This window comes from Petaurus breviceps, unplaced genomic scaffold, assembly GCF_028583685.1.
Source record: "Petaurus breviceps papuanus isolate PSGF00001 unplaced genomic scaffold, PetGlider_PUasm1.0 90730, whole genome shotgun sequence".
In the NCBI taxonomy this organism is placed as follows: Eukaryota; Metazoa; Chordata; class Mammalia; order Diprotodontia; family Petauridae; genus Petaurus; species Petaurus breviceps.
In genome coordinates, this window is record NW_027187324.1 from 3,584,483 (window position 1) to 3,597,480 (window position 12,998).

Here is a 12,998-nt window from a genome sequence, read left to right on the forward strand (position 1 = left end):
TAAATTCTTTATGATTTCTTTTCCCTGTTTACCTTCTCATGCTTCTCTTGCTTCTTGTATCTGAATGTCAGATTTTCTGTTCAACTCTGGTTTTTTCATCAAGAATGCTTGAAAGTCCTCTATTCCACTGAAAGACCATATTTTTCCCTGAAACATGATACCCAGTTTTGCTGGGTAGGTGACTCTTGGTTTTAATCCCAGCTCCTTTCTTAGTCATTCTTCCCTCCTTTACCCTATTCAGTATCTAAATCACCAGTTTTTTTTTTCCTTCATCCTATCCTTTGTCTTCATATCCAGAGAAATCAATATGCACACTGATGTTACCTTAAACAATTTCCCTAAGAAGTATATTGTTGGAGCCAAAGGTGTGAGAGACACTGTGGCAGTCACAAGATGCTGGAGGGGGTGCACGTGACATCTGAGAGGCAGAAACATGGAGATGTGGAGGCCGACTCTGCCGGGCCGAAAGGGCTGACATGGCATTGAGCGCAGGGCCATGGGAGCCGACTTTGCCAGGTTGGGAAAGGCCGACGTGGCATTGAACGTGCCCTGGAGCCGACTTTGCCAGGTTGGGAAAGGCCGACGTGGCATTGAACGTGCCTTATCAACACGGATTCCTCTTAACACATACTCCTTTGCCCTGCACTCGGGAGAGTGCACAATTGGCTCCCACATGGCATGTGACTGTAAGAAGAATGATAAGGATATTAGGGAAAAAGCAAGGGGAGGCTCCCCCTCTCTATCTCTTTTTCTCTCTCTCTTCCTCCCCCTCTCTCTCTTTCTCTCTTTCCTGCTCTCTCTGTCCCACGGTTCCACTCTGCTGTGTTTTGATGGCCACACTGTTAAGATGTAACTGAATAAAGAGCAGCCTCGCTTGGCAACCTCTGTGTCCTTGGGTGTTCTGTGAGGGTGTTCTTCTTGGAGACAAGAAGCTGGAGACGTCCGAAGACCGGGTATAAGGTAAGACAAGGCCGGAGCTGGGAAGAGACCAGCAGTATATCATACCTTCTTAACTCCCATGACTTACATCTTTCACTTCATACAGGAATGGTCATATCCTTGATCTAACTACTAACCATAAAAGTGCTTTAAATTCACTATCCAAAACTATGAATTACTATCTTTCACCACAGTCTCCTGGCCTACATTCACTCCCTGTGCCTCACTCCTCCAGACTTATACTTTGCCCTTACCATATATGACCTCTGGTCCTTCTATATCTCCCTATTCTCATAGTCCATTACCCATGTTCTGACTACTTCTCTACTTTCACCATCTCAATTCAATGTTTTAACAGTTCAGTCATATAGTAAAATAATTCTCAAATCTCTGGTACCCTTGTCCTGTTGCCAAAGATTTTTCATGAAAGACCAAATTTTCTTTACACATTACATCCAACATCTTCAGTCTTACTCACATACTGCTGAATACTAACAGAGAATTTTATACACATACATGCATATATACATATACAATGCATATATGTATATATTTGTGCACATGTACATGTGTACAAAGAGAGAAATGGAACATATATAAATCCATATTGTGATGCTACAAAACCATTTTCCAACAGATAAATGGTTAAAGATTATGAATAATAGTTCTTGAAAGACTCACAAACTGTTAACGCAAATTTATACATAGTTGGTGGATCCACGAATGAATATAGCTATTTTGGAAAGCAGTTTGTAATTATTCAAATATGTGCATACATATATATTCAGTTTGTTGTCTAAATACATCTCCTACCCTTTGCTAAGAAAGCTACAGCATATTATTTTCAATTTTTTTTGGTTTATATGATAATTAATATTAAAGCCAAGTATTCATTTCTAATTTATTATAGAATAAATTGCATACAGTGTTGGTTTAAACCTAGTTTTAGTCAGACTGATTTGTAATTTTCCTGAGAGTCTGAGGCAGATATTGAGTTCTTTGGTAAGTTATTTGTGTTTTTGCCTTTGTTGAATGATGGCTTATCAAATCCCATTTTTTTTATTCTTCCTTGTCGCCAATGATCTACTTCTCTATTTTTTTTAACCAATACCAAATAGTTCTGATAACTACTGCTTTATAATATAACTTGAGATATGGAAGTACAGTCCTCCTTTTATTCCTAACTTTTTAAAAGCTTTGCCTTTGCATTCCAGCTTTTTTTCTCTAAATATATTTTCTTATTTTATCAAGTTCTGTGACATATCCCTCTCATAGTTTAATTGGTATATCATTAAAAGTATAAATTAGTTTCATTGGTATTGTCGGTTTTTATTACATTGACTTGTCTCTACCATGACCACTGAATGTTCTTCCAGCTATTTAAGTTGTTTGATAAGATTTAAAGATCATTTTTTAATTAAATCTATGCAGCAGTGGTGTGTCCTTTGGTCAATTAATCCCCAAATACTTTATGAATTATGTAGTTCATTTTAATTGGATGTTACTCTCTCTTGCTGACTTAGATGTTTTGTGATGTATATACGCTGTTGTTTTTAATTACTTTATTTTGCAGTCTGCTACTTTGAGGAAGATATTATTGTCTCAATTAGTATATTTACTGATTCTTTTTCTAAGTGTCATTATATCATTAGAAAATAGTAATATTTTTAGATAATCTTTGCATAGCTTCATATTGTTAATTCTTCTTCTGCTACAAATTTTGCTAATGTTTATAGAATTCTGTCAAAGTACATTGTGGGCATTCTTGCTTTACCCTTGTATTTGTTGTGAAAGCTTCTAGGGTACCCAAATTGTCTGTGTTATTTGCTTTTGTTTTTAAATGGGTTTGATGATATTAAAACAGTCTCTTTATGGTTATACTTTATAGGGGGCTTACCATGAATAAGTGTTGTATTTTTCCAAAGGTATTTTCTACATCTATTGAAATAATCATGTGGTTTTTGTTTTTTAATATTATTAAAGTTATTTTTTTCCTGAAATATTTCTAATATATTTCTTAAATATATCTAGCTTTGTCTCTTCATCTTCTACTTAGTTATAAGTTTGTTTGCTGGCTTGTTTGTTTGTTTAAGATAGGATGGGTTAAGTGGAGTTTGGATCTTTAATGCCATTAGTTTACAGGTATCCAGTTGAAAAAAAAGAATCTTCTTTAGGCACAGACTGTCAGCTGAGGCACTGATAATTTAAATGATTTGTCCAGGGTAAATATAACCACATTTCTCCATAGTTAACCATTCATGCATCATATGTTTCAGAAACTCTGATTGACTTGCTGTTCTTGCACAGGATATCCACCTCCCACTTCCATGCTTTTGTAAGCTGACCCCAAGCCAGGAATGTTCTTTTTCCTTGTCTCTGTGTCTTGCATCTCTGGCTTCTTTTAAAGCTCCACTAATATGCCATATCCTACACAAGGCATTTTCTTTTTTGGAGGGAGGAAAGCAGGGCAATTGGAGTTAAGTGCCTTGCCCAAGGTCACATGGCTATTAAGTGTTAAGTGTCTGAGGCCAGATTTGAACTCAGTCCTCCTGACTCCAGGGCCAATGCTCTATTCACTGTGCCACCTAGCCGTCCCAACAAGGCATTTTCTTATGCACCCAGTTATCTGTGCTCCCCCTGAAATTTGTTTGTACTTACTCTTACATAATTGTATTTATTTACCTCTGTAAATGTTGTATCCCTCAATAGAAGGTTTTTGTAACTTCAGAAGGTAGGATAGTGACTTTACATGTCAAATGTGTTTAATTGCTTAGTAAATTTTTGTCTGCATCCTAGGAATTGTTCTGGAATGGGAACAATCTAGGAATTTTTTTATATACTATAGAAGCTGTTGAATATTTAATAATCTTTTCTTTCATTTATTATCTTATTTTTAGAGGGAATACTGGTATCACTTTTGCTTTATTTAGTGAAACAAAAAATCCAGGAATATAGTTGCTGATTGTTTAGTATGGATTAAAACTAGCTATAAGATCAGAATGCAGTTGGTTAGTCTTTTTAAATCATTATCCTCAACATGTAAATCAATAAACTTTTCTTAAGCATTTGCTATATGTCAGGTACAGTGTTAAATTCTAGGGATTTAAAACAAGAAAAACCAACAGTCCTTGCTCTCAAAGGACTCACATTCTTACAAGAGAGACGATTTGTAAACAACTATATATGTTAGAAGGAAAGCACTAGAAGTGGGGAAAAATGGAACAACTGAAGGAAGCCAGGAGGCAGAGGTATGTCATCCCAGTGGTGTAATGATTTTGCATGACTATTTAGTCTCTACCTCTATCAGTAATAGAGTTGCTTAATTTCACTTTTTTTTAGGAGACATCTTCAGAAAGAATGGTTCTGAGAAAAGTTTCTAAATTCTGTCTTCCCCTAAACACCATCAGCTAATTAATGTTTCAGCACATTCTCTATGGGGAATAAATCAAGAAATGAAAAGATTTTTTTTGTTGTTACACTCTCATTCTCCTTGCCTTTTTAGTCTTTTATATGTATTCCATTTTATCTGAAGACAGGAAAGATAGTGTGACTTTCTTTATTCCTCATTTTTCATAATACCTATGTCTACATTCACTGATTTTGTGTTGTGTGAATCTCTTTTCACAGCTCACCTAATGAATGTTAGAAGGGAAGGACATCTGAATATTTATAAATTTGAAGGGTTTTTTTCTAAAAAAATTTTAAAATACGTATTTCAATTTTTTGTTTCTGAAAAATAAAAGGCTTACATCATTGTTCAATCTCAAGTGTCTTGGTAAGCAGGAAAAGTATGAATACCCTTGTGCTGTTCTGCCAAAATATTTCAGTTTTCCACAAAACACTGGTGCCAATTAAATTTTGGGTTTAACTGATAAAAATCCCTGTAGTTATGGATGTGTATTATGGCTCTAGTATTGTCTACACCAAACTGAAAATCAAGCTATGCATACTTATTGAAACAGGAACAGCAGGGGGAGAAATTTATTTAAGGGGAGACTTGTGCCTTAGCCCATAGAGGTTCCCTTTTACTTGAATATATTTTGCAGAACTATAGGAAATGAATTCCTTCCTCATTCTTTCTGCTTTTCCCCACATATAGCTGTTTCGCCTTTCTACTTATTCTAGAAACAACATGGAAGATGAATCTCCAAAGATGAATAATTAGAGTAGACCTTACCTTTAGAGAATTGTTTTGGCAGCTGTGTGGAGAATGAATGGAAAAGGAGAAAATTTTATCTGGCTAATTGGCAGGAGGAGGTCAGTAGAGGATATCCAATTAGGAAACGTTTGCAAAATAAATTAATTAAAGTGATGGTCATTTGAAAAGAGAGAAGGTGACAAATGCTCTAGAAGTATAATCGTCCTATCATTAAAATGGGAAGATATAAGGAAGCATTGTAAGTCATTGTTGGTGGATTCTAGCTCTCTCAGATCATCTCTTATTTCAGATAATATGGTTCATGAAGTGAGAAGAGGGATACATTGTGATATAAAAGCGTAGACAACTTATCCTTTGGAAGGACATGTAGCACCAGACATTTTGATCCAACACTTGTTTCATATGCTAATGTTGCCCGTTAGATCAGGTTTGATTTGCTTTGGAAACTTCATAATTTATCTGTGAGAAGGAAAACACATAAACATGTGAGAAAGCAGGGACAACAGGTAAACAGGGAAATCAACAAAACTAGGGGTTTCTGTCAGGATTCCTCAGGTACGGGGGATATTCTGAAAATGAAGAACAATAAGCTTGCTTGGTCAGGATATGATCCACTGCAAAGATGGCACTGTACTTTGGAAAGCATCATCACATATCTTCTTTGCATTCTTGTTCTTTGGCATTTTTCAGCATTCACTTTATTTTTGTAGTGGTTACTCTTTCCATTTTGCTTGTTGTAGTGATTGTGTGTGTTTCCTTTTCACTCTATCAGTTCAAGCATTTTCATGCTTCCCTGTTTTTCTTGCAGCACAGTACTCATGTACTACAATTCCCCAATCGACAGACATCTACTTTATTTGAATTTTTTTCTATGACAAAAAGTATTGCTATACACATGTTGCTATAAACATTCTTCTTATCAACAATCTCCTTGGATATATATGATTAGTAGTAGAATTTCCAGGTCAACTTGTTAGTACATTTTAGTTGCATTATCTATATAACTATAAATTGCTTTCTAAAATGGTATAATAATTCACAGTTCCACTACTAATGCACTAGTATGCCTGTCTTCCAACATTTCCTCCAACATTGAATATATCCAACTTTTGTTATCTTTGACAATTTAATAGGTGAGAGGTGAATTCCCAGAGGCATATTCATTTGAATTCCTCTTGTTATTAGTGATTGAGAACATTCTTTCATATACTTGTCAACTAGGAAATACCTTTGACCATACTGGGTGTTCCTAAAGACTTAGAGACTTTTTCAGGTATGAAAGCTCAAAATTGCAGTAAGGTTTTTAAGATCCTCTCTGGATGTGTGTGTGTATAGCCACTCTTTCTATATACCTTGGATACCAAACTGTTATCTAAGAAATTTGATACAAAGATTCACTACTCCTCCCCATTCAAGATGCATTAATTTTGTTTTAAGATATGTTCAGTTTCATATAATCAAAGTAATCTACTTTATCTTCTGTAATTTGTGTCTTCCTTATTTGAATGAGACAATGTCTTCAATCCAGAAGTGGGAAAGGTATATGATATGCTTCTTTTTTAATTTTAATGGTATGATATTTATTATTAAAATAATGCCCATTTAGAATTTAATGTGGAATATAGAATATGCCACAAGATGATGGTTTAAGCCTAATTTCTGCTAGTCTGCTTTCTGGTTTGCAACACACAAACAAAAGAAAGAGCAAAGGCAAAGAGTGCTGGCTTCTTATTTTGGTCAGAAACCTAGTACACACTGAGTTTTCCAAACTACAAGGAGCTTTCTGCATAGGGATTTGGTACCTGGGTTTGACTGTGTGTCACATCTCTCTCAGATGACAAAATTATCTGGGGGGATACACTCCAATGAGTATCATGGTGAATAAGGCAATCCAATTAGGATCTGAACAATAAATGTCCTTTTCTAAATAGGGCACAACAGATTTTCCTAGGGGTGCCAGTGCCATAGGTGATCCCCACAAAAATCCAGAAATCCCTCTGGATCCTTAATGCAAAATACATTAGAAACTCTACACATGGAACCCTGCGGAATTCATATGGAATTGAAACTTCACCCAGCCTCTCACCTCAAAATACAAGAAGGCTCAGGTAGAGCTATAGCAAACAAATTCAACTGCATGTCAATTTTAGGCACAAGCATTCTTACCCTTAGAAATAGCAGAATGCATTGCTCTCACAAAAACATGTGTAAGGGTTATGGGATTTAAAGATCTTCCATGCCCCGTTGGACTTGCTGACGTAGCAGGAAGGGGCGGAGCAAGAGGAAGCGGAAGCCAAGCTAGCGTTCTTGCGGTGGCTGGCGGTGGTGGTGATGGCGGCAGCAGCAGAGGCAGTGGCAGCGCGAAGCCCTTTTTGAGTTAGGACTGCTAAGGACTCCTGCTGAGGACTGCCAGGGGCCGGAGCTGCTGGGAGCGCGCTTCCAGGACGCTGGGTGGTTGCTGTGTGTGGGGAAAGGAGGACCTTTGCCTGAGGTAGCCTGTTCTGTTTTAAAGGCTTGAAAATGTGGGTGCTTTCTACTTTATCTACCTGTGCCAATATCATAACTACTCTGATGGCTTTCACTTTCTGGTTTTGGGACTCAGTCTTTTGGTATCTTAATAAATTTTCTAGTTTATTTCCTCATATGGCAAACATGACGTATTTTGTAATGAATAATTATATCAGCATATTTGTAATCTCTATAGGCATTGTGAATATGGCATTGCTGATACAACATGCAGTCTAGATCTGCTTAAATGGAAAACAAATAAACAAAAACAACATGATTTTTTTTCTACTAGGAAGTAGCATTTTAGTGATGTAATCTCCAGATTTCCTCCATTAAATTTTATAATTAACATCTTTCAGTAATATAGAAGGTATAAAATAGTCAAGCTATCAATAAATGAAAAGTTTGCAAAATTACATCAGTAGAACTGACTTTAAGAAACAAACCAGAAATAAATTAACTGCACAATTACAGTTGGATTTTTTTCCCAGATTTTCTAGGGTATCAAAATTTAGGATATCTAAAATTTAAATCCCAGAGCAAAGAATGTCTTAAGTCATCCCTGCAAGTATGAAAGGCTCGCTTTTTTTTCTTCTCAGACAAGGCCTATATATAACAGTTGCTTCCATTTTAGAAGACATGGGCATGTGCAAAAAAACCCTGTTACAGATAAAATTATGTTGCTCAATATTAAATGGATATGCCTAACATTCTAGAAATAGAAGAATCAGTAGAATGAAGAGATTTAAAATTCCATTTATTTTAGAGGTTCTTAAGATTATTTTGCTTTGTTATTTACTAGCTGCATTTTGAAAAATTGTACACATCTGCTCTCAACAAATTATTTTACATACTTTTTTTTACAACATTACAATTTTTAAAATTTTCAATCTTTTAAGTATTTACTTGATGTCACCTATGCAAGGTATTTATAGAGAAACATGAGTCTTCATATGAATTCTGTGTAGAACCGACAACAAAGAAATTGGATAAGTTTTTTAAAAGTTCCCATCAAACAGGACTTTCTAAAATTTCAGTTTTCTGGTCACACTGTTTCTTTTAATTTCCTAAGCTTTCTCAGTTGTTTCACTAGTCTTAACAGGAAGGAATGAAACAGTGCTAGGTTTCTTTTAAATTATACACATATAAGAACAAAGATAAAACCATTAGTTTATTTTAGTAACTTTTCAGATCTGTAAACAAGTTCCCAGTGGATTGGGTCTGTTGAAGTCCTGACATTAAAAGTGGCTTATCAGAAGTAATAACACTGTACAAGAGATGGATCTAACCATATGGGTCAAAATGATGAGTAAAAATAATGAGTGGTGATATAAATTATGAATGAAATAAATTAAACAAAATATGAAAGATGTAATCTATATTAAATACTTTAAATATAAACTGACTAAATTTAATTCTAGTGACTTAGAATTTTAATTCTATCCATAAAGGTACCTAACTATGGTTTGATTTTATGTTATTTTTGCATAGTATTTTGGTCTGTTTGTATCTTCACACTCTTTTGTATAAACATCAGTTCTTCTGAAAGTATTACTGAAACAAAAGTCAGTATCAGTTTTACTGATTTATTTAGTAAATAGCAAAAAATTGAAACTTATTTGATTAAGTATGAATGTTTTCAAATCTTTGCTAGAAATGTTGAGATATTATTTGACATGACAGATGGAAAGCTAACTTTGCAGGCAAGAAGACCTTCAAATTCTACCTCTGACACACACAAGGGAGAGGACTATGTGCAGCAAACCTCTTAGAGACTCCAGATACTTCTATAAGATTGTAAATTATAGCCATATTAGGAATTCCAATCTGAATTGAAAGAAGGAATTTCCAAATCAAGGAATGCTTCATATTAATTAAATCACAGGACAAACCCCTCCCTAAAAGGAAAGAAAGAAAGAAAGAAAGACCAAAAACCAAGCAAAGTTAAAGGATGAAACATAACCACTTAAATACTGGGAAAAGGTGATTTATTTCCTGTATAAAATGAGGCAGCTTTTAATTGTGCAAATCCTATGGAAAAATTACTTCAACATATTATCATTATTTTTTCCTAGGAATCTTAATTATTAAGCATTTAACCATTTATTCAATAGCTCAATTTCCCCTATGCATTGTCTTCACAGTGAAAAATTACTTTTATATTTAACTTTTAGAAGAATCAGAAGTAGAATACCTCTACAAAATAGGTCAGGCTAATTCCCAAGATATTAGTTACTGAGACAAATTTAGGAGACGACTCTCACTATTGTTCTCCCTAACAACCTGTAATCTTTTCATCTTTATATTGCATTGTAATAACTTCATGCAATCTCAAAGGGAATTAGAATAATGAATGCTGTTAATAAGTGAAGGTGCTTTATGAAGAGTATCTCATTTGGCACATTTTACAAAAATATTATCCCTTTGACAGAGAGTGAATGTATATTGAAAATAAGATTTCTTGACTCCAAATACTGATTATGCACTCATACAGATATAGAGAAATACTTTTGCTCTAAACATTAGCCTGAAATCCATTTTAACTGATTTCATGTTGTTATGTTTGTGGGCTAAATCTTGATAAGGATGAGTGAACAAGTTAGAAGATATAACTTATAAGGGGCAGATCAATGTAGTTTCCATAATGAAAATTATGTCACCAGTCTCACTAGATATAACTTAGCTAAACAAAAAAATTATGTGTCATCATCCTAGTAAGTTTAATTTATTTCAAATATGCAGAAGCTTTTAAGAAGGTTCCATACAAAAGACTGTTAAAGTAATATTTCAAGGGGATTTTCTCATACAAAGAGTACTAGCTTCAAGTCACAAAATAAATACAGATATAAAGGGTCACTTCCTTTGATAAAATGTTTTAAGGGTACAGTATGCCTGGTTTGGGAGTTGGAACTAATTTTATTTAATATTTTTATAAGTATGTGGAGAAAGAAAGTACATATTGAAATATCTAAGTCTGAAAATAACTGCTTCATGGTAATAAAATGTCAAACTTACAATGAGAAACTGCAGAAGGATACTGAAAGCCCATGGGAGTGGTCATAAAAGTGGCATATAAACTGCAAGATGTGCAAGCATAATATAATTCATTTAGGTTAAATCAGTACCCACTATATGGATGATTATAATTTAAGAAGGACATTGGTAAGCTGAATAAAGTTTAGATGAAGGCCCACTGGTAGGCTGAAGGGCCTTGAATTCACATAATATAAAAAAATTATTTGAAAGAACTGAGGGTTTAGCTTTGAGAAATGGATATTGGAGGTCAAGGATGGGGCATAATATCTGTCTTTGAAGAATCACAGGGAAGAGGAAGTAGAATACTGTTATGGGAAAAATATCTCCTTTCTGCATTCATGTAGTAAGTAACTGCTACTGAGATTGATTTATCACAAAACAAAAGTCATAGAAGTAAAAACTTGGAATTTATTACACTTGAGCATAGACAAAAAAGATAAACCTGAATGAAGATTAAGATTTTAATAAGGCCTCTCATAGATAAAATTATGTAAGAGTGACAGGAAGAAAATCTTGTATATATTGCAATCTTGTGCATTCCTCTTAGACCAATAAAATTAAAGAAAAAGCAAGTTTAAACCAAGCTTCCTTCAGTGGCATAAAACTTAAAGAAACTTGGGTAAACAAAACCATAATCTCATACATATCCTAAGTAAAATCTAGTTAAACAAACTCTATAATTGGGTTACAGATTAGACTACATTTAAAGGACTGACAAATAGAATGAAGAGGGAAAAGGGATTTTACGTGTCACCAAGAAGTCAAGAGATAGTTGAAATGCCTTCTCTCCCTTATCTAGGGAATGTTTAGGCTTTAAATAAATTTTCACCTCCCACGGTACAGGTTTCAGCCAGTTCAATAACTTTTTTTTTTTTTTGCTTTTTGGAGGGCAGTTGGGGTTAAGTGACTTGCCCAAAGTCACACTACTAGTAAGTGTGTAAAGTGTCTCAGGCTGGATTTGAACTCAAGTCCTCCTGACTCCAGGGTTGGTGCTCCATTCACTGCACCACCTAGCCACCCCAATTCAATAACTTCTAAACTAGAAGAAATAACCCTGAACTTTTTCAAATACTAAGAAGTAATAAAAGGAAATTTTAAATGCCCATAAAACCATTGTATATCCCAATGGGCAGAATCCAGAGCAGTAGATGAAAGTCAAATTTAGATTAAATGTTGAAAAAAATGTCCTCACAATTAGAACTTTTTAAAAATGGGTGAACTGACTCAAAAGGTGGTAGAATTAAGAAGCCTTAATATTTTTATTAACAAAAATTTGAAAATTCATTGATGTAATTTTTTTTCAAAATTTTAAGAGCAATGTTCAGAGGCTACTTGTCATAATGCATGGAAAGATGACTTTGGATAGAGGAAGAACTTCAAAGTCTGCCTCTTACACATGCTAGTGTTAGGCAGAACTCTGGGCAAGTAGGTTTTGAGGCACAGTGGGTAGCGTGCTGGAGCTGAAGACAGAAAGACAGGTAAGTTTAAATCCAGCTTCATGCTCATACTAGCTATGTAATCCTGGGTAAGAAATTTAAACTCTGTTTGCCTTGATTTTCTCAGCTATAAAATGGTAATAAGAATGACACCTACCTCATTTGGTCTTTATGAAAAACAAGTAAAACAATATTTCTAAAACACTTATAAGGCTTAGCACACAGTAGTTTCTTAATAAATGCTTATTTACTCCCTCATTCAAAAATAGTCTATATGGCTGTAGCAGCAAGCACCCCAGCATTGCCAGGATGGCTGCCAACATAGGTTCTTAGATCTGCTTTTTTAAAGGAAAGCAACTCAAAATGGATTAACAAGCTTACTTTAATCAATCAAACATGTATCATTTACCTAGTTCAGTGGGAAAAGGGCAGCACCCTGAACTTCAATGTACATAGACAGAAGTTACAAGAGAAACAGATCAAGCAGACAGGCTTCCAAACAATCCAATCCATTACATCCATACCAAATCACAGTTACTAGGGAGGGAAGCACCAACATCTGGGTTTTCAAAGCCTGGGGGTGGGGTGGCTCTCAACAGCTGCCCAGAGTCTCATCTGGTCAAATCATACAACCCTTCTCAAAGTGAGCCCCAAAACCAAGTCTTGCATCAGGGATTATATAGCCTTCTCCTGGGTCAGAGAATGTAACCACCCTCTTGACCCACTGCCCAATCACACAGCATCAAGGTGTGGGCATTCCTGAAAACCAAGCCTCCTGCAACAGGCTCCATGTGACCACATTCAGCCTATTAGGGGGCAGAGTATATTTTCAAATCAAGGAAAGTTCTCAGAGTCTCTTAAGCCTATCAAAGGGCCTGGGGCAGGGAAAATCTTTAAATTTGCATTTCCATTACAATGGC